The sequence below is a fragment of the Sapajus apella genome, unplaced genomic scaffold (assembly GCF_009761245.1).
Source record: "Sapajus apella isolate SASKATOON/1434 unplaced genomic scaffold, GSC_monkey_1.0 scaffold62, whole genome shotgun sequence".
NCBI lineage: Eukaryota > Metazoa > Chordata > Mammalia > Primates > Cebidae > Sapajus > Sapajus apella.
The window spans coordinates 8,587,725-8,611,494 of NW_022437002.1; positions in this window are offsets into that span (position 1 = coordinate 8,587,725).

Consider the following 23,770-nt stretch of genomic DNA (forward strand, 5'->3'; position numbering starts at 1 on the left):
TGACAGTGCATTCTGTTAGGTAAGAAAAGCTTTCTTGGCTTTATGTCCCTTCATGACTATAAATGTTTACAGAAGGGAGCTCCTCTTCTGTGCTGCAGAGAGGAAGTGGCTTGGTTCAGGGCCCACATTTCCCTGCCCTGTAGGCGCTGGGAAAAAAACAGCCCTCAGTGTGCTGGGAAGGTGAGTGCCCACATGTAAAAGCATCCTACACTTGGAAGTCCTATTGCCAGAATTTTCTGGGCTGTTGAGAAGTCCCCCTGCCCCCAGAGGTGCTTTCTGTGTGTGTCCCGTGTGACTGTTTCCTCTGGGAGCCTGGCTGTTGACACTTGGGTATCTCTTGCTTCCTTGGCTCCTGGTGCCTTCTGTCCTGACTGTTACCAAACTGTCAGCCTTCACGAGCCCCATGGCCACCTGGCCTGGATGTGATTCTCGCCTCTGGCTTTTCCAAATGTGACTCTCATCACACCTCTAGTCTTTCACATTCAGCTCCAGGACAGTGGGTGGCACCTTCTTGGTCCCATGACCCTGATGGTTCTTCCTCCAGAGGGAGGACAGATAGGGTGAGAAGCCTTTTCAGAGGACCCGGAGCTTGGACGGAGGGTTCCCTGCAAAGCAGCCCTGTTCTGCTCTGCCCTGGGAGGCCTGAGGTCCTCCTGTGGCCACCATCCCTCCCTGCCTACTCCAGGGATTCAGTGATGGGTAATTGAGGGTGCTTTGAGCAACAGCTGGGGGAACGTTGATTGTTCCCATAGGGCAGGCCCTGTTTCCTTGTCACCCATGAGGGCCAGGCTTAGTGTATCTACTCAATGGGACCAAGGGGGATGTTCCCGAGGGAGAGTCCTCAGTGCTGGTGTGCCCCTGAGAGCAGAGTTTTTTGAGATAATTTACTAGTTTGATTTTTTTTTTGAGGCAGTAAAATGGGAAAAGGAAAACGGATTCCATCCCAGGGTACGAGCCCTGTCAAGTTTTTAAGGTGTCAACCTTCACGAGTCCTATAGCCGCCTTTAAGTTGTGTTGTTAAGTTGTGTAGTGCTGTTGTCCCTGCTGGTCACCACAGGTGTAACTATAGTGTAGCTCTGACCTTGACCTCTCATCCCTCCTCACAGGATATGGGCTGAATTGTAGGCAGCCGTCTCAAGGCTAGTTTTCTTCCCAGTGCCCACCTAAGCTCCCCTCCACTTGCCTCTTGGGGTCTGGATTTCTCGCTTATGTTGTCCACTCTAGCTGGGCTGCTTCCTGCTAAGCTTATCAGGGGCCTTGCTGCCCATCTGCCTGTTCTTGTTCTGGGTATAATCTTGTATGGGCATCTCCCGTGCCCACCTTTCACTCCAGCCATTGCTACCACAACCAACTTCAAGCTCTTGTACCTGACAGTACCTTGGGCAGCTATAGCACACTTCTCTCACTTTCTGCCCCAGCGCTTCCCTGTGCAGAGTTTGAGATTCCTATAGGAACACACTTAGCACCCACATATATGTGAACCTGGGAGTGGGAGTCAGTGAGCCAGCGCATACCAGCTTGCAAGAGCTGATTGTTAGAGATTCAGAAAATTTACTAGACAGGAGTTAAACCAGCAACGCTTGAAATGAACCATGGTGGGGGTATTTATACCATGGGAATTGGCAAATACTACAAATCAGTCTCCCCCTCACCCCAAGAGCCGAATTACCAGCACACGGCTCGACAGCGTTACCGTTCAGCCCCTGAGAGCAGCCTCTACCAATGGGTGCTGGATACTCTCCGCTTTCATTCTTCAGATGGATCATTCTGGGTGTGTTCTACACAGCGCCCCTTCTCACAAGGCCCCAGCAGAGTCAACCTCCAGTTTCCCACAGCAATGGCTGGTCAGATAGTGACCTTTGTCTTGAATTTTCGTATTTCTCTGTTTTATACTCTTCAGCCTCCTACTCCTGTTCCCTGGGATACTCTCCAAAATAAATGGCTTGCATGCAAACCTTTGTTTCAGATTTTAGTTCTGCAGGTGGGGGCACAAGCTAAGACCATTTCTTTAAGTACAGGCTCTTTGCTTACCTTGCCCAGGGCGTGCCGTCTCTTTGCTTTTATTCCCGTGGTTTTTATATCTGTGTCTAGCTGGGATTGTACAGAGCCCTCCCAAAGTAATGACTCCTGTGTTGTCTTGGAACGCCTTCTGTAGAAGTGGAAAGGATTTTAAAATATTCAGTCAATTTAGGGAGCAAAAAGAACATCTTCTGGCCTGGGTACTCTCTGCAAGTCTCTTGCCTGCTATTCTAACAACTTTCCCCTATGATTGATTTCAGTTTCCATTTGCAAGTATAACCACCACCTGTGTCTTCTCCTCCTGATTGGTTTTCTCGATCATATTCCCCCATCACAGCTACCCAGGAACCTTAAAGCTGAAGGTACCATCCTAAGTAATTTGGCCAGCCCTCCCCTAAACAGATTTTACATATCATAATCTTGTTTCCAGTTTCAAACCCAAATCATCGGTCCTGATTGACCTCAAACTCTGCCCACTGATTATGTTGCTCATTGTTGAATGTTCTGAACTGTGACTCAGTTTCTTATTGTTAGCAGGATTCCCTGGGTTGTACTTAATGGAGCAGATTGGGTGATGGTAGGAGAGCTTTCTAACTAAGTGGCTCATGAACAGTAGCTATGGTGGTCCTTGTGCTTTTCTCCTTGAGATGGTCATGACTCAAGACAATTAGATTGGGCCAGAGTGGAAGGGGACTGGGCATTCTTCCCCTTCTTGTCCCTCTACTAAGGTCAGGCCCATTTGACCCACACAGCTCCATGAGTTATCTGCCCCTCATCATCGGTCCTTGGTAGGGGATGGAAGGAAGGATGAAGAAAGAAGAGGTCATGGTTACCGAGAACCCGGGGGAAGACACAGGGAGGAGAGAGAAATGGTTGTGGTCAGTAGAGCGACCTTCCATCCAGAGCCAGGCTTACTCTCTGAGAAGATCCCACTGGGCCGCCTGGGGGATTGGTACCATCAGGAACCTCCCAGGTGCTCCACGTCAGGTGCTCCCAGGAGTCCTCTCAATTCTGTCTTATGCCCTGGATGTGGCCTTGAGTTTATACATCTTTCATATTGAACTAAGGAGAGGATGGCAATGTATGGAGCTAGCCTCTCTTCTCTCTCTCTCAGGATCCTTCAGCCCGTGGAAACTGGCATATTTGCAGACTGGCATATTTTTGAAGAGCCTGCTGGGAGGCCCTAAAGAGGAGAACCACAGACCAATGTTCTGAGACTAGTTTCTGTAGCTTCTCTTTGTAAAGAGAAGAGAGGCTATTCTCTACCTCCCAGTTCCCTGACTTTTGAGTGCCTAGAACTCAGGCTTTATGATAGAGACCAGTTGGGTGCTCCAAATACCCATGTGCTACTGCTCATTCTCAGCCTTCCTTGCAGTTAGGCTGAGGCCATGCAACTGGTTCTAGCCAATGAGACGAGTCCTCCAGGATGGCTTCTGAAAACATCTCATGAAATTATCCAGTTCTCTTTTTCTTTTCTGTGGCAACAATGAAGGCCATACCTTGAGAATGGCAGGACTACATGACAGAGGAGCTTGGATCCCTGAGTCACCACTGGAGGAGAGACACTCAACCCACTGGGGTAGGCAGAATTTTGGCCCCAATGATCTTTGCTCTTTAGTTTATATAATATATTCCATGGCAAAGAGGACTTTGCATGTATAATCAAGATTACTAATCAGAGGACTTTAGATAGGGAAATTATCCTAGATTACCTGGGTAAACTCAGTGTAATCACATCAATCCTTAAAACAGGAAGAGGGAAGCAGAAGAGGAAGTCAGAGAGATTTGAAATGTGAGAATGACACACCATTGCTGGCTTTGGAAGTGGAAGAGGGCGTGATCCAAGTCATGTAGACAGCCTCTAGAAGCTGAAGCTGACTCCTGAGTGACAACCAGCAAGGACATGGAGGCTTTAGTCCTATAATCTGCCAACAAACTGAATGAGCTTGAAAGTGACTCTTCTTGGAGCCTTCTGAGACAAGCCCTGCTGGCTCTCACCTTTTTGGCCTTGTGTTACTCTAAGTAGAGGGACCAGTCAAACTCCAGCGTGGACTTTTCACCTTTTATGAGATAATACATGAGTACTGTTTTAAAAGCCACTAATTTTTGTGGTAATTTGTTATGGCAGCAAGAGAATACTAATACACCCACCTAGGACTTCGTGTGCATAAGAAAAAACTTTTGGCTGGGCATGGTGGCTCATACCTGTAATCCCAGCACTTTGAGAGGCCAAGACAGGAAGATCACCTGAAGCTGGGAGTTTAAGGTCAGCCTGGTCTCTCTTTAATGAGACCCAGTCTCTAAAAAAATTAGCTAGGTAAGGTGGTGCATGCCTGTAGTCCTAGCTACTATGGAGGTTGAGATAGGGGGATCACTTGAACCTAGGAGTCTGAGTCTGCAGTGAACTATGATCATGTCACTGCACTCCAGCCTCGGTGACAGAACAAGACTCTGTCTCTTAAAAAAAAGAGAAAAGTCTTTTAAGCCAGAGATATATCATAGCTAGCCTCTTGAAGCAGCTAATGATGCTCCCTCAGACTAACACAGGCCCTGCGCAGGGACCTCCATCCTGGAGGCAGAATGGAACACAGACTGGGTTCTAAGGCATCTGAATGCCTGTTTAGGCCTTTTTCAACAGAGAAAGCGCTCAGCCAGCAGTGAGGCTGAGGTCTCATGAGCCCTGGGGAGCAGGAATGTGGCTCAAGAAGAGAAATCTAGAGCTGAGAAAGGTGATTGTCCAAGATTAACAGCAAAATATTGGCGGAGCTGAGGCTAGAACCCAGGCCTCCTGACCCTAGACCTGGGCTCTTTGCTCAGGTGGGTGTGAATGAGTCTTTGCATGAGCAGGTTTGCTGTCTCCATGAGTGCCTGCCGTGCTGGATTCCTCTTCTCCAGGTCCTGGCTCTCCAGGGTTAATGCTCCGCTCAGAGGCTGAGAAGTGCAGCCTCTCTACTTTGGTAATTGAAATCAATTTCTCAGCCTTATCTTTAGGAAACCTATATAGTCTAGACTGTAATCTGAAAGCTTGGGCTCAGGCAACTTTTAAATGAAAACCCCTCTGCAAGGGGGGAGAGGGAGAAAAGAACAAGCGGCTCACCTCGTTCCGCAATTTCTCGAGAAGCATATGAGTGTGTAAGTGATGTCTCTCTTTTTCTCGGGGTATTTGGCTTTGGAGTATGTGAGAATGTGTTTAAAGATGTGTGAACTTAGATGTCTATGAGGACGTGAGTATGTGATGGCGTGAAGTGTGTTGGTGTGCATGTGTGGGGATGGGGAATGAGATACAGATTTAGGTGTGTGTATGCGTGTGTGTGTGTGTGCACGCACATGTGCACGTATGAAGGCATGGCTGGACACAAGTGTGATGACCTTCTTTTTGTGTTTTTGCCTCTGAGCTTGAGGGTGTATGGGTGAGGGAGGCGGATGCGTGCGTTCATGAGCATGAATGTGTGTGCCGGCGCCCAGAGTAAATTCACAGGCTTGTAAATATGTGTGAGATCAGAGGATTTATGAGTATTTATGTGTCTCATTTCAGACGGCATTTCTCAATGGGTCCTTACCTCTGAGTTCTCCTGGGCCAGAAGCAGTCTCTTTTAATGTCTTGGGTGGTCTTCTAGAGCTGCCACTTATCCCTCAAACCTTCATCCTACCCCTCTAGCTTTCCCCTGCCCATGGAGGAGAGATCCTGCATTTGGCTACTCTGGATAGGTTTTTCCAGCATCTCCCCCTCACCTCCCTGAAGTCTGCCCTGCTTCCCTCAGGATGGCTTCTCTCTAAGGGTTGATGTGCCAATGGGCACGGAGTCTTCTTTGGTTGATCCACCGGCCTGGGCATCCTCAGCACTCTGCATGGGTCCCTAGGAAGGCTGGAAGCAAGATTAGGAGGATTCTACAGCCTCCTCTTGCAGCCTCAAGGTGAGACCTCCCAGGTATCAACCAGGTGTGTGGATGCTTCTTTGTCAGAGCAGTGGCTATAAACACAGAGGCCCATGCAGGTGAGGGCAGTTCCCCCGCCCCCACCCCCACAACAGCAAAGGGTCCTCCGCCCTCTCCGAAGCCCCATGGATTTCTCATTTGAAGTCAATCAGCCTTGAAATCCCTGCCAGTGCCTGCAGAGTAATTATGGGGCTGGTAATCAATGCCAGACACTTGGCTGCCCAGGGTGGGAGTGGCATAGGTATGGCTTTTCCTGGGCTCCAGGAAAAGCTGGAAGTGGTAGTGACAGCCGGGATCAGGAGGGCCTGGCCCAGGAATGGCTTTGACCTGTTTGGGGTTCCTGCCTCCCACTTAGATAGGGGAGATATTGGGAGGTTGGCGTTTGAGCAACTGCCTCTCGGAAAGGCGTAAAGGCAGAGGGTGGCTGTGGCATCAGGAAGGATGAGGATTTTATTTGCCTGAGGATAAAGGAAAGCCTGGGGGGTCTGTGCAGAAGTGTGGGGGATGCAGGTGAGCATGGTAAAGGGGTGGGCAGACTCATCTTGGGTTGGTGACAAATGAGCATCAACCTAGGAAGTGTCTGAGGTGGGCCCCTCTGCCTTTCTCACTGAGCTCAGGTCCCATTTTAAGATATCTGGACACTAAGTGCTCTGGTAAGTGACAAGGATGATGGTGGCGCTAGGGATGGTGAAGGTAGTGACGACTGAGTAACAGTGGTGATCAGGAGGTGAATGGTGGTGTTGGGGGGTTATGCTGTCAACAGAGGTGACTTGAGGAAAAGGTGGTAATGATGATTATGGGGAGTTACAGGTGATGGTGTTGATGTTTTGGGAGTAGTGAAGGTGATGGGGATTGTGACTAAACGGGCAGTTTTGTTGGTGGGGATGGTGGCAGGGGTGGCGATGTGAGAGGTGATGTCGGTGATAGTAACTATAGTGTGATGGTTATCACCCATAGGGGATGGCCAAGGCGGCACCGCTTTGAACCCTATGAGTTGTCCATGGTTGGAAGAGACATTTTAAGGAACCACTGGCTAAAGCTAGTCAGAGAGTCACCAGCTCAGCATTCCAGGGGTGCTGAAGGCCCCTTTGGGCCCTGAAAGTCTGTGAAGGCAAAGCTGGGATCCTAGGGAAACAGCTTGGATAGAATCAGGATCCCAAGCAGGGAGCTGAGCAGGCAACAGGGATTCCAAAAACCAATTGTATAATTGGGCCAATTTCTTCCACAGACTGGAAACCATATTCCTTCACCATATCCAAGGGTCAGGAAGATGCTCTGGTTGGGCTTTGGGAATTAGAGAAATACAGAATAGCACCATGGACAGAGAACAATGATGCTGGAATGGACCCATCAAACCCATGGATTGGTTACAGTCTATCTGTGTGGTTTGGCTTAAAGCAGAATGTAAAATGGAGAAAACCTGCCCCATGGAGACAAACTCAAGATTCCCCAAAATAATGGATAAGTGCATGGGAGGGTGGATGAAGGGGGAGGGATTCTACAGATCCTAACAGCATTGAACCTGGCCGTAAATACACTAGAAAGAAGGGGCACAGGGGCACCTTGAACCTGGATGGAGAGTCCAAGCAGGAGATGAGAGGACACTCGAAGGGAGATGGCTGGGAAAGTAGAACAAGCATTGGCTTGGTAACCAGACAGACCTGGCTGTGAATACAGATTCTTATTAGCTATATGATCCTGGGCAAGTTACTTAGCCTGAGATTCTGTTTTCTTCTTTATAGACTGGAATAATAATACCTATCTTGAAAGGATGTTGAGAGGATTAAATACGCTGATGTGTGTCAAGGCAAAAAATAGGTGCTCAGTAGGGGCGACATCCTCAATTTCTTCAAGGTCACCTTCCTTCACAAATGTCCTCAAGCCTATCCAGGAGTGGAAAAGTGGATCTGCTATGAGATCTGGGATGCAGAGAGGTAGGCAGGAGCCAAGGGACAGACTCATCATATTGATCCCAGGAAGAGCTGGCAAGAAGAGCTCCAAGTCAGCACAGTTAAGAGGGGCCCATTCTTGTGGTCATGGTACAGATGCCAGCTTGAGGATGGGAAGGAAAATGTCCCCTGTTCCTCTGGGGCTTGGCAGCCCCAGCCTTGGGCTCTGGGCTTTAGCAGCCTTTTGTATCCTTAGGTGTCAAAGTCAGATCAGTGTCCGAGCACCTGGGTGCCTGACTGAGTCTTTCTTGTTTAAAAAGACTCAGAACCTTGTGTCCTGGGGCAGGCTGAGGGTGCTGCATAATCACTAAATGGAAGGACCTGTTCCTGCCAAGTAGGTCGCTGTGGGCTTACATCTGGGTTTCCCTTTTGTGGCATTGCCCTGTGACAAAGAGCTCAGGCTGTGGAAGCCAACAGACAAGGCTTCAAGTCCTAGACTTGCCTATTTCTGCTTGTGTGACCTTAGGTAATGTCCTTAATGTTGATAAGACTCAGTCTTCTTTCTTGTAAAATGGGAGCGGTGTTACCAATTCTCAAAGTTGCTATGAGAATTGAGTGTGGCGGACACTAGTGCAAGTAGCTCCCAGAAGCCCCGCCTTCTGGTGTTCATGCCATCACATAGTCCCTACTCTGGAGCATGAACTGGATCTATGACTTGCTTCTAACCAAGAGAATATGTGAAATGGATAGGCCATTGCTTCTGTGATTGTATTTAATATCACAAGGTGGTAATGCCGTCCTGCCCTGAGACTCTCTCCCTTCCTAGCTTTGACAAAGCAAGTGTCCATGCTGGGAGGCCCACATGGCAAAGAGCTGAGGGCGGCTTCTAGCCACCATCCAGCAAGAAGTTAAAGCCCTCCGTCCTGCAACCTCAGGGAACTGGATTCAACCAACACATATGTGAAGCTGGGAGCAGACCCTTCGCCGGTCAGACTCCAGGTGCCAGCCCAGTGTTGGCTGGCATCTTGACAGCAGCCTTGTGACACTCCTGGCCCACAGACCCTGGGAGAGAATAAACGTGTATTGTTTAAAGCTGCTAAGTTTGTAGTGATATGGTTACGCGGTAATAGATGCATACAGCGAGGAACAGCCTATGAAACACTGAGGCCGGTGCCCGCAAGCGGAGGTGCTCCGTGAGGATTGTGTTATTACTGTTGTATTTTTAGTCTGCTGGTGACTTGCCTAATGCCGTGTGGGGCCTGGCCCTGCCCTGCCCTGGTCCCTGGTGGGCCAGGTTCCATGCCCCTACTAGCCCTGCTGGTCCTTATACCCTGGTATAGAAAGGAGAGAAGATTATGTGACTCAAACACACACACACACCCCGGAGCCTTGGGCCTTTGTCTCCCAAGGATCGATCTCCAAGCCCAGTCCACATGATTCTGAATTGCACCAGCTGCATGGATTCAGAGACTGCTGGCGTTTTGAACGCAGCATCGGTGCACTGTGGAGCCACATTCTCCCTAACCATAAATGGGAAAATCACTCACTGAATGTCTCTTCTCTTAGAGGAGTTGGAAGGAGTGAGGATGAATGATTGAAGATAGGCAAGTACAGTAGGGAGTGTGTGTGGGAGAAGGAGTTTCTGCAGCAGCTTGGGTGGCCCAAGGACCTAGTCCACAGGAGAGGGAGGCAGAGACGGGGCAGGCGCAGGGGTTTCTTACCATGAACCAAAGCTAAGAGATACAGAAGCGCAGAGACCTATAGACAAAGGACAGAGAGAAATGGAGAAACACAGAGATGGAGAAGCAGATGGAAGATGCGGGGAGAGAAACAACCAGAAATAGGTCAGAACAGAGTGACACACACTGTATGTGCGCATACAGTGAAATGCACAGGAAGACACAGGGACACACGACTGACAGGGGACAGACTCACTCACAGAGAGAATCTGCAGAGACACAGGCCCGGGTCCACACTGACACAGAAGCCAATTCACACAAGGATACACAGACATGGGAACCCAGACTCAGAGGCAGCGCAGTGAGAAATGCAAGCAGACACACAGAGAGGCACATCCACGCAGAGAAACAAACGTGTGTGTGTGTGAACACACGTAGAGACACACACACACCCACTAGGGAGGGGAGCATGTGCAGAGACAAGGCCAAGCGGCGGTGCACCATCCCTGGGCACCGGGCTGGCTGAGCTGGGCTGGCCCATCCCAGTAAGCGGCTGCTCTTTCACACCCCCTCCAGATGGGGCTGCGTGGCGAGGGGATGGGAGCATTTCTGGGTGACGAATAGGGGCTCAGAGACCTGCTTCTATTCCTGGGCCAGCTGGCCCACACCCTGCTGTGGAAGGTTCCTGGTGCTATTGGTGGAGTTTTGTTGGGGAGAGGCTCGAAGGAGGGGAGGGTGAGGTGCAGGGTCAGTTTGGGCCTATCCATGGCTGCCAGGGGCTGCCCCCACAGCCGCATTCTTCCTCTGCCCTGTGCAAGGGCCTGACACGAATCTTGAATCTCAGTATCCGCGCCCACCCCTCTGCATTCCCGGCATAGACTCCAAGAGGCCTTCTCTCAGGCACCGCCTCCTGAGGCTCTTCAGAGGCTGCTGTACCCAGAAATGAGGCTCCCAGGTGACCCCAGGACAAGCCTCAGTGCCCATGCTTAGCAACAGTACATTGGGGGGCTGGTTTCAGGCTTAGGGTGACTCTGTAAATCAGAGCATTTTGATGCATAAAATCTGGAAACATGAGTCTATGAATTGTAATCGAGCATGACGAAATCTCATCAACAGAAGTAAATACGAAATGCGGGATGACGGGGAGAGGCACAGATGCGGTTCCTGCATCCTGACCCCACACCCCCGCTCTGGCTCACAGCTCCACCCCCAGGCTTATTCTCTGTACACATGAAATTAACTCTAAGTATTTCTGTTGGTTCGGCTCAGCTGCTGCACTCTCCCCTTCATCTGTCTGTCCCTGGAGAAGCTGAAACATTCTCCTGCTCCCCACCTTCATGGCAGGAGGCATCTTACCTTTGCTGTTTATTGAGGCGTAGACTTTTGGCTGGAAAACGGTCTGGAGATGCCAACTTCTCCACAACTGCAGACCTGGAGCTAGTAAGAGTGGGCATCTGTTTAATATGTGTGTCTGTGCTGAATGTTATTCCTGCCCCGCTTTCTTGCAGGCCTTCTCAGAGCCTTTGCTCTGCTAATCTGTGATGCAGAATTCCAAGGCGGTGGGGAGGCTGCAGCAGGCAAGGCTTCATGACTTATTTGGCCACAGGCAACTTTCTAGCTACAGTTCATCTTGGCCTCGGCATCTCCTGGGCTAATATTCCATTTGGATAATGTCGGTATGAGGCCTGTGAGCTCATTACCTGACTGCAAGGCCATCTGGGTCCCAAACAGGACCTCAGCCCGACTGGGGGGGCAGAGGTATCTCAGCCTTCTGACTTCCTTTTGGAGAGAGCAGTGACTTTGTAATCCCATGGCAGGTTGGGGTGGGGAGATGCCAGGGGGTGGCTTCTTTCAAAGAGCAGGAGTGAGATCTGTCCCTAGTCAGGCTGATCTTGCCTTGGAGTGAGTCATGCCAGTGTGTGTGTGTGTTCACATGTGTGAACACGCACATATGTGTGCATGTGAGCCAGGTACAATGATAACTGAGCACCTCTGAGATGCAGACCAGACACTGCATGTGGCACGTGACAGAGAGTACAGGACTCCATCTTGGGAAACTCCCCATCAGCAGGAGAGCTGAAATCCTGACATTAAACAGTCCTTGGTCTGATGGAGCTCTGGACTTCAGGAGCCCCAATCTTTATTTAAGGAATCTGCAATCCCATTGGGAAGAAAATAGCCCACAGAAAAGCACACTCATGGACATACACACACGCAAATATGCACCCCAATATACAACCACATATACGCATAGAGCCAGGCATACGTGTGTGTGTGTATGTCCATGACACACACACACACACACACACACACACACACACAAGCACCTCAATATACAATCACACGTATGTATACACCTGGACATATGTATGTGTGTGTGTCTCATGGACAGCGTATATCATATTGGAGTGCATATATGCACTCATGGACGCACACACACATATGCATCCCAATCTACAACCACATGTATGTATAGACCCAGACATATGTCTGTGTGTGTATAACATATAAATATATATATAATCTACACTGTGGAGGGCCGAATTCTAAGATGGTCCCCAAGTGCCCTACCTCCTTGCGCACGTGCCCTGTATAATTTCCTCCACTTAAGTGTGGGTGGCACCTGTGAAAATGATGGGATATTACTCTTGTGACTAGCTTATGCTTTGTGGCAAAGGTGAAAGAATTTTTCAGATATAATTAAAGTTTCTAATCATTTGATTTTGAGTGAATCAAGAGGGATGTTCTCCTGGGTGGGCCTTGCCTAATCAGATAAACCCTTAAAAGAGGCTCCTTAGGTCAGGGGGTGTCTTCTGCTGCCCTTGAAAAAGCTTCCATGAGGGTTATAGCTATAAAGAAACACAATCTGCCAACAACCACGAGAGCTTGGAAGAGGACCCCGGGCCTCAAATTTGATTGCAATCCTGGCCAACACCTTAACTGCAGCCTATGAGACCCTAAGCAGAAGACGGGCGAGGCTGTGTCTGGACTCTCAACCCACAGAAATTGTAAGATAATAATTGGGTGTTGCTTTAAGTTAAGTCTGTAGTGATTTGCTGTGCAGCAGTAGAAAATGAATGCATAGGCATTCTATTCAGGAAAAGTCACAGATATACCCAAAGACATCCACATATACATAGATGTATATACATGCAGACATTCACATGTACATAGGTGTATATACATGCAGATGTCCACGTGTACGTAGACGTATGTACACGCAGACTTCCATGTGTACGTAGACATATGTACATGCAGATGTCTGTACATGCAGACGTCCACATGTATGTAGACGTATATACATGCAGACGTCTATACATGCAGACGTCCACGTGTACGTAGACGTATGTACATGCAGACGTCTGTACATGCAGACGTCTATACATGCAGACATCCATGTGTACGTAGACGTATGTACATGCAGACGTCCACGTGTATGTAGACGTATGTACATGCAGACGTCTATACATGCAGACGTCCACGTGTACGTAGGCATATGTACATGCAGACGTCTATACATGCAGACATCCATGTGTACGTAGACGTATGTACATGCAGATGTCCACGTGTATGTAGACGTATATACATGCAGACATCCACGTATACATAGATGTATATACATACAGACATTCACGTATTTCCATTTACATGTCCACCACACTCACCATACTCATATTTACATACATAAACATGTACACAGACATAAGGACATATGCATGCTTAGGTACACAAGCACACACACACACACACACACACACACACACACACACACATATACGTGCATGCACCCATAAACACAGAGGCATGTAAACAATCTATACATCCACATTTACATGAATACTCAGGCACAGGTATATGCACATTTATACACAGAATCATAATGAGGACAAACATTTATTGAATGCTTTCTATGTGCCAGTCACTGGCCTAAGTTCTTCATACATATGAACTCACTTAATTGGTACTCCTATAGACATACACATGTGTGATATATGCAGCTGACCTGCATACCACTGAACTTCTGCAAAATACTACACCACCATATATACTGCAGGGGCACGAAGTGAAGAGCTCTCAACTGAGTGGGTTTCTCAGGGAGGTTTCTGGTGGAGTGTTTTTCTTTTTCCCTTCCTCTAGTGCCTGACTGGTGGGTAAGTCCAAGAAATTTCTTCCCTCTGCAAGGGGTCTGGAAGTCACCCACATGCGGACTGCAGTCTTTCCACTAGGTGGTGCTAGACTAGCATCTGTGGCTTGATGGGTGGAGTCCTGGCCGACTGGGGAGCAGAGCTTACATAGTGGGTGAAGAATAGATAAATGAAAGAAAAAATGTCTGGCCATAACATCCCCATTCCCCATCTGTTCCTTCCTGTCTAGCACGATTCAATATAGCCTTGGAGCCCTAGGACCATCGGTGTCCACCTCAACCAGGAGCCAAGCCTCAGGTGACAGGGCTGACCAGGTGCTGGCCTTGCTTGACACCCTGCTGAGGAGATCCAGACTCTATTAATTTATTTAACAAACCCTTATGCACCATACTGTGTGGCCAGCCACTGTTGTAAGTTCTTTACATATATTAATTTATGTAATCTTCATAACAACCCTATGACACAGTTGCTATTATAATTACCATTTTACAGATGAGGAAACTGAGGCACAGAAAGGTTAGGTAATTTTCCTAAGCTCACACAGCTAGGAATTGATGAGAAGGAAGGAGAGAGGGCAAGGATTCTTCATCCCATTTTAGAGATGGGGAAACTGTGTAGCCCAGTACCAATCCCAGAGCGTCAGTGGAGGAGACTGACCTCAAACTCAGAACTCAAATTTAGTGCAAGGCATTTCTCCCTGGGCCCTGAGTTGTATGGGGATAAAGGCTGAGGCTGCTGCTGAGTTGGGGGTTGTGACTGGAGCGGCAGACACCCTTCTCGGCATGCTCCAGTGACCCCTCACTAGGGTTTGGAGCTCAGGAAGCCACTTTCTGGTCAGTAGGGCTCCCTTTGGGTTTTTCACCTGGATTCTACATAAAGGCATAAAAGGTAGGGCCAGCTCCCAGCTGATGTCCAGCCACGGGTGAGTCTATAGACCCAGGTGCTGGAACGGGCATTTTACAAGATACACAACCCATTCTACACTCAATTGCGTCCTATAAATCAGGTTAACCTTTTCAATGCAGCTCGGAGAAAATTAATTACTCATATCAGAGCACATGACCTTTTTCCCGGGCAGGAGGAAACGAGTTGCTCTGAAGCACTGGTCTCCTTATTCTCCACACTGCGGCATCCTAGCCTTTAGGTACCCACCTGATGACCTACAGAATCAACCAAGGACAGCAGTTACCTGTGTGCTTCCCAGGGGCAGCCATGCCGGGCTATTCAGTGCCCCTCCCAGGGACTGGGTCCTCCTCATTGGGGCTGACGTTGGGAAAGGAGCACCTCCTTGGTCCTCAAAAGCTCTGGCTTGGCTGGGCAGAGGGAAGGAAGAAGGAAAGGGAGAAGCATTTGAAGGTGTCTTTATTCCCTGGGAGAGTTTTTTAGAAACCAAAGAGAACCCCCACTGGGTTTTACATGGTAGATTTCCCACTCAGGGAACCCCCCTAACCTCACCCCACACTCTGACAGCATCCAACTAGCTAACCGACATTTGACTAATTGGCCATCCAACCATCTAAGCAATCAATTCATCATTCATCTAACCCACCAGTAGAAAACCATGCAGAAAGTCTGTATTGAATTCTTTGTGCAGGCTTGGGGAGTGTGGGTGAAAAAGTCCACACAGGTCCTGACCTCCAGGGGATTATAGTTCAGCTGGAAACAGAAAACGTAAAGCAGGGAAGAAGATTGCGTGGAATTGTTGACTAGGTAAGGGTAGGCTCTGGATTACTCTTGGAACTTGTTTGTTCTTGTAGGGATTGGGTAGCTTTTGTCTGGTCAGTACCTATAGTTGTCAGCTGTTGGCAACAGAGGGTGGGTCATTCAGTATGCACAGTTGTCCCTAACTATTGTCTCAGCCACATATGCAGGTCCTAGTCCAGGGTTTTGCCTTTGAATTTGGACAGATTTTCTATTTGAGTCCTGGCAGGTCCTTAGACAAGTTACCTAACCTTTGATTTTGTTTTCTTATCCAAAAACGGGTTTAATAAAACCTACCCACAGGACAGCTGTGAGCATTCAATAAGACAATGCTTGCAGAGTGCTTAGCACAGTGCCTGGTACCTAGTAAGTGCTCATTAAATGTCAGCTATAATAATTATTATTATCAGTTGCCAGAATGATCCTTGGCAAACCAGTGAACCCAGTTCTTAACCCAATGTTGGAGACAGCATGTACTTTAAAGTAAGTGTTCTCAGGGATACATTGAGAGTTTTCTGTCAATCAGCTTGCTTTTAGGGATTCTGAGGCTGAGAGCTCTTCATCTGTTTTGAAGCATATATGGTGGAGGGGCCTGAACCAATGTACTTGTGCTCCTTGAGCAGGACCCTGAGTCTCTCACTGTTTTGTTTCATCTAAGGGAGGAACATTCAGTGACTGGACCTCTGAATGCGAGAAGCCTTTCTTCCCATTCTCGCCATGGTTTGGGGCTCTAGGTCCCACTAACAGGATCACCTGCCTGGGAGGGCACGTGTGCCTGTTTCAACCCAGTTATCTGTGGTCCCCGACCTGGGAGATTTCTTAGTTGGTGATATGTAGGAGGGTAGGGCTGGGGAAGGTGGCAATGAGGGGCTGAATGAAGCCAGAAGACTCTGTGGACAGCAGGTCTTCAATGGGGAAGAGATGCTGTTTCGGGCAGGCTATGGGAGTGTGGGAGCCGTATGCTAGGACAGAGGCCGCCAGGTGAGAATGGGGCTGTGTAGGCAGCATCCAAAGCTGTTCTAAGCTGTTGGGGGGACGAGTCTAATCAGAAACTAAGGGTGCTCCTGGGGATGGGGGTCATACGGTGCGGCCCCCCAGGTCCCATCCTTAGCCCTGGTGATCCCACGGTTCCTGTAGCTTTGGCATCATCTACCTTAGGATGATTCTGACACAGACTGACCCACCATCAGCTGCATTCTTGAGTTCTAGGCCTGCTTGTCTGAGTCCAGCAGGACACCACACCTGGCTGATTTGGGGTGCCTCACTCGCCAGCCCGACACTGACCTTTGTCTTTTAGACTCATTTGTCTGAGAACTGTCAGCATACCCGAAGGTGTGTTTTTGCATGACTCCAACCCCCACAGCCATTCACTGGTGATTGGATCAGGTTGGACAACTGACTCAAATGTGGTCACTCAGATTTCTCTCCCAGTCTTGGAGCTGATTGATACTGGTCAGTCTGGGGCGCTGTTTGAACGGAGACACTCTAGGCTCAGGAGTGGAGGCAGCCATCTTTGGTTAGACTGTGCATGGAGAAGCTGAAAGAGAAGGAAGGGGAGATAGAAGACAGAGGGAGAAGGTCAGGGCTCCCATCAGCTTTGCAGTCCTTTTGAGGCTGGGCTCTGGTCCTGTCCTGGGGTTTCATAAAACACCCCTACATCTGATAACACTCCGCTTTTAAAACATCCTGTGCATGCCCTTCAGGTTCTGTTTCTAGCAATCCAAAACCCTTTCATGCCGCTGTTAGGAGAGGCTCCTGCCCTTGCCAGCGCTGGGAGGGGAAGGAGGATGAAGGGGCCACGGACAGAAAGAGACAGCAACGGAGGTCCAATCAAATGTGTGTGACAGAGTATTTTATAAGGAGTGTGAGTAGGACAAAGAGATCAATAGTCTGTGGATCGTGTTTGTGTGTGAGACATGGACACACACACTGACAGAGAAAGAGCGAGTGAGAGAGATGTAAAGTTGATCAATGACACGCACCTACGTGCAGAGGCAGAGAGAACACGGGAAAGTCAAGAGAGGCGCCCCCAGCAGAGGGAGCAGCGAGGAGACCCACAGAGGACACTGCGGGGCACACAGAGAACAAAAGTACGAGGTTTTCCCCGTTGCCCACCGGCCCCAGAGGCTGCCCACCTGCTACCTGTGAGGGTCGAAGGGTCTGCAGATGGCCAGGCTACAGCAGGCGACTCAGATAGACCCAGCCCCTGTGCCTTTCTGCCTCTGTGGCCACAGGGCCCAGCTGGGCAGAGGTCCTCTTCCAGTCTGGGGAGGCTTCCTTCTCTCTGGCTGCCTCCTTCCCACCCACCTGGCTGGATGGCGTCCACTGGATGGAGCTGGATCAGGAGAAAAACCAGTGCTCAAGCCTGGACACTGATGTGCCTGCTGCTGTCAGGAGGGACATGGATGTCTGACCCCAGACATCCACACAGACGAACACACTGTCATACGCACAGACACACTCACGCAGACACAGACACACATCAGTATCCACACACGCGGACACACTGATACATACAGTGATATCGGCAGAGGTGAACACACTGACATACGCACAGACTCACCACACAGACACAGGCACACACCAACACAGACACCCGGACATACTGATACACACAGTGGCATCCACACAGGTACACTGACGCACACACAGACACACTGAGAAACACACAGACACACTCACACAGGCACAGATCCATCCCAACACACACACATACTGATACAGTGACACACACACACAGGTACATTGACACACACACATAGACATGCTGACATATGCACAGACATACACATATGCATCAACATGTGGGCAGACACACTGAGATACACACACACACTCAGGCACAGACCCACCCCAACACACACACAGACATACTGATACACAGTGACACACACACAGGTACACTGACACATACACACATACACCCAGCCATACACATGTGCATCAACACACAGGCGGACACACTGACGTACACACACACTCACACAGACACAGATGCACCCCAACACACACACACACGGACATACTGATACACACAGTGACATACACACAGGTACAGTGACATACAGACACACTGACATACACATAGCCCCATACACTGACACACTCAGATACACTGACATACACATAGCCCCATACACTGACACACACTCAGATACACTGACATACACACATATACACACTACACACTGACATACACAGCCATGCTCATACACACACACAGTGACATAGATGCAGCTGTGGTTACACACACACACACAGTGCAGATACCCAGGTGCAGACACATTAACATATGTATAAAAGCATAGAGACACACATATGCAGACATGCTCCAACATACATGGCTATGTAGATTCACACAAATGTATAAGAACACCCACAGATATGATGATCCAGAAACACACAAACACAGACACGGAAATGCACAGACACCCAAATGCAGTTAACAGATATGAATAGAGAGTCACAAATACCCAGACATTCATAGATGCATGCGGATAGGTGTGCAGACCTTCACTGAATGCCAAGGCAGACATGGGCAGCACAGATACATGAACACACACACACAGGTGCAGATGCACCTGGGCACACACACATGTACAGACACACAGCTACATTCAGACACTGCCCTGGGCCCTGACATGAGCTGAGCTTGAGGGCAGAGGGGTCCTGCTGGTGGCCCCCAGGTGTTGTTGTCTAGTGATCCTCTCATTTTATAATTGAGGAAAGAATTATGGAGGAGGAGGGAGGTGACCAGTCTCCAGCATGGTCTGTGGCGAGCAGGCTCCAGGACAGAGAGGGGCCATGGCAAGGCTCCTGGCAGGCCGGGAGCAGGAGAAACTGTGGAAGCTGGGCGCCTGCTGCAGGCTGTCAGTCAAGCCTAGCTGTCACTGGCCTGAATCTGGCACAGAGAATCTGGGCTTGCAGGAGCCTCCTTGGGGCTGTGGCCTTCCCAAGCTCCTACCCAGAACCAGGAGTCCTTCACCTGGTCCTGGTGAGGTGGCCATGTTAGTGTATGTGTGTGCAAGTGTGAGTGTCTATGTGTGTTTGTGAGTTTGTGTGTGTATATGCATGTAGGTGTGCCCCCTAGCGTACGGGCTTACATGTGTGTGAAGGTATGTGTACAAACACACGTTTATATGCATGCAGACACATATGTTTATAGGGTTGGTGTGTTTGTAGATTGCAGGAGCATCTATGTATGCATATGTATGTGCATGTGCAGATGTGCATGTGTGTGCAAAGTGTGCGTATGTTTCTGGATGTGGGTGTGCACACCAGAGGAGTGCTGTATTCTGAGCTGTCATCGCTGCCACTGTGCTCTGCGTCCCTCAGCCTGGGGCAGCTCCAGATGTTGTTCCAACATCCCTCATTTGCTGCAGAAAATCAAACAAACAAATGAAAAATTAACGCCATTGTTAGCCAGGGATGCTTCCGAGTTGAGGAAGCTGCCTCTAGCCAGCCCAGCTGCAGCAGATGGTGGAGGCTTTCTGGGCTCACCTTGGCTCTTGGCGCTGGTGTAGACAGGATCACCAGGAGGCTGGCAGAGCAGGTTGCCGCGGGTTGGGTCCTGATGTGACTGCAGAAGGCTGTCAGCGCCTCAAGGGAGTGTCTGTCTTTCCTACACATCCACATCCTAAGGGCCTCCTAAGGTGCGGCCCCAGGGCAGGAGGGCAGGGGAAAACAAGAGGAGATGCACATGTATTGGGCACCTAGCATATATTAGGTGCTCATTAAATTCTGTTGATGACTGAACTTTATGTATAACTCTATGTATACAAGTGGTATACATAAAGTTTAGTATAGACTTTATGAATAATGAACTTTATGTATACAATGCTCACAACAGCATTTGACAGATCAGGAAACTGAGGCTCAGAGAAGTTATTTAGGTTGTCCAAAGTCACATAGCTTGGGAATGGAAGCACTGGGATTCAATCTCATCTCTAACACCCTCTCAAGTCCAGGGTTTTCCCACTATACTGTCAGTGTGATACACATGATGGTAGATTAAAGATGGCTGCAAAATTTCCACCACTCTTCCTGTTGACAGGTGGAGTCCAATTCCCCTCTCCATGAATCTGGGATGCGCTTGGAGACTCCTGAGGCTGGCCGTAAGAAGCCTCGTAGCTTCCAGTCCATGAGGAAATTGTCTCTCTGAGCCACCGTGCAAAAAGTTTTCAGACTGTCCTGCTGGAGAGGCCATGCCTAGGTGTTCTAGCTGAAAGTTCTGGCTGAGTCCAGCTCTCCTCATCTCTGCCAAGGCACTGGATGAGTGAGCAAAGCCCGCTTGGACCCTCTAGACTACGCAGTTCTCCAACTGAATATTGCCACTTCTGTTGACACTCCATGGAACACAGGAGAATTTTCCAGCCGAGCCCATCTTGGAGCTCTGATCCGCAAAACCACAAGCTATGATTAAGTGATTAATGCTTTAGCGGCTTAATTTTGGAGTGGTTATGCAGCCACAGAGAACTGGAGCAGACACATACATCAGCACACACACACCACAAACACCTATGCTTAGATACACACACACCACAAACACACATGCTTAGATACACACACCACAAACACACATGCTTAGAGACACACACACGCCACAAATGCTGGTGCTTACACACACCACAAACACATGTGCTTAGTTACACACACACCACAAACACGTGTGCTTAGATACATGCACCACAAACACACATGCTTAGATACACACACCACAAACATATGCTTAGATACACACACACCACAAACACACATGCTTACATACACATACCACAAACACGCATGCTTAGAGACACACACACGCCACAAACGCTGGTGCTTACACACACCACAAACACATGTGCTTAGTTACACACACACCACAAACACGTGTGCTTAGATACACACACCACAAACACACATGCTTAGATACACATGCCACAAACACATGCTGAGGTACACACTCAGAGCAAGACCATCTCTCCCTCTCAGAGGCACTTGGGTCCCTTTCTGATTTCAGTTCTCCTTGCGCCCCCACCCCCACATCAGGCTCTGGATGTAATTACATCCATGTTTTCTGGGGTGAGAAGTGCTCACATCCAGAGAAATGACAATGGGTCCTCATTATCCATCCAGTTTAATTGTTTGTGGGGTTTTCTGATTTGAATTCATCCCGAGAATCAGAATGAGTAATTTCACATGGAAATGTATAAAAAAACAATAATTACCAGTGGGTGTGGAGTAGTAAACAGTTCTGCTGAGCGGGTCCTATCCATGCTTAGCTATGCCTTCCACGTCCTCCTGCTCCGGCCTCGAACCTAAAACCGGGAGCTGGGTGAACTGGGCTGCTGGGCAGACAGGCAAGGGAAGGGGCAGAATGTGCTGGAAGGAGGCAGAGGCTCCTGAAAGTCCCTGCAAAAAGACCCACATTTAAGAGTGGATAAAGAAAATGACCAAACACAAAAAGGGCTGAGAAGGGTTGTCTTCATCCTCAGATTTCTAGAAACTACCTCCTAGACATCGCTCGAAAGCAGCTGTCCCGGCTGTGTGCGTACAAGTGCACACGAGGATCTAGGAGAGTGACTGGGTGAGGCGTGCCGTCCTGTAAGCACATGCTGTGTCTACGGGTGTGAGATGGTGTGAGTGGCGCTGTGTGTTACAGGTGGGGCACGTGTACCAGTGTCTGCATGCGAGTGTGTGACTATGGCTGTGGGTGCATGAGCACCCTTGTAACAATATATGACTGTCGTGGGCGGCTCTCTGTGGGTGATTTCATATGTTCATGCACACGCATGCCTAGGAGTGTGAGTGTGTGGGTCTGGGAAGAACCACATGGCTCTATGTGCTGTGTATGGTCAAGTGGCTCCATAGGCCTGTGTATGGCTGTGTGTGACAGCATGTCTTGTGTGCCTGTGCAGGTATGTGTGCGCGTGTATCTGTGTGCATGTCACCAAAGTGTGCATGTCACCAGGCACCTGTGTGGGCCTGATGCTATGTATTTTGGTGAGAAGCCACACTCCTGTTGAGGCAGAGTGGCGGTGGTGGAATTGACTCCTTGTTGAAGGTCATTTCTGATGTCAGGCACTTGAGTGTTCAAGAACAGTCATTCAAACATAATTTTTTGAGCATTGATGTTGCAGATACAGCAAGGAACAAAACAGGCAAAGAATCTGCATTCCTGGAGCTGATAGTCATGTGGAAAAGACAGGGAGAAATAATAATTATAGGATAGTCTAATAATTACATTATTATAATTTGTGATAGTTTCTGTGAAGGCAAAGAAGTCAGGGTTGTATGAGACCTATGGGTTCTCATTTAGCTTGAGGGCGGGGGAAGGTTAAGAAGGGGTTCTTTGAGGAAGTGACATTTAGGCTGAGGCCTAAAGAATGAGTAGGAATCGGCTAGGCGAAGGGGTAGAGAAGATGGGTGGGGGTAGGAAGAGTGTTCAGGCAGAGGGAACGGTATGTGCAAAGACTCTGACGTGTAACAGAGCAGGTTTCTTGGAGAAAGTGCAAGAGGGCCAGGGAGGAGGCTGGAAAAGTGGCAGGCACAGATCTTTGGGGCCTCCTAGGTCATGACAAAGGCTTGGGATCCCTACAGGCAGCAGAAGGCAGGGAGAGTTCCCATGTGATCATGGCTGCTGTGCTGAGAGCTGGTTGTCAGGCTACAAAGGGTGAATGCAAAAAAATCAGAGGGGCGGCCAATGCAGTGGTCCACGCAAGGGTGGCGTTGGCTTGGCCCAGCGGTGGGAAGTGGAGAAGGTGGAGAGAAGTAAAGAGAATTCAAGGACTAATTTGAGGTTAGAATTGACGAGCACTGGTGGTGGGCAGTACCTGTGCGGGCAGGAGATGGAGGTGTCCAGGGTGACTCCAGGGTTTTGGTTCTGGCTTCAGGCTTGTTGGAAGTGCCAGTGTCTGACGCTGCAAAGCAAGAGGAGAAGCACATGCTCAGACAGAGAGAGGAGTGAAAAATTCTAATTTGGGCATGTCAAGTTTGAGATGCATTCGAGATATGGGGGTGAAAATTTCCAGGAGGCAGTTGTAGACCAAAACCTGGAGTTAGGAAGGAAGGTTTAAGCTGGAGACAGGGATCTATGAAGAGTGGAAACCAGAATTGGGAGGGAAACCAGCTCCGGTGAGTTGATCGGGGACAGAGGGGTACCTTTCTTTCACCTGATTGCAATGTACACTGTTTAGGGGCGGGTCAACATGGTAAGACTCTGAACTCTGCTTCTGGGTACATGTCTTTTGATTTGAAAGCCGGAACTGGAATAGATATTTGTGTACCCATGTTCCTGGTAGCATTATTCGCAACAGCCAGAAGTTAGAAGCAAATGTCCATTAACAAATGAATGGAAAAACAAAATGTGGTGTATACATACAATATAATGTTATGTAGCTTCAAAAAGGGAGGAAATTCTG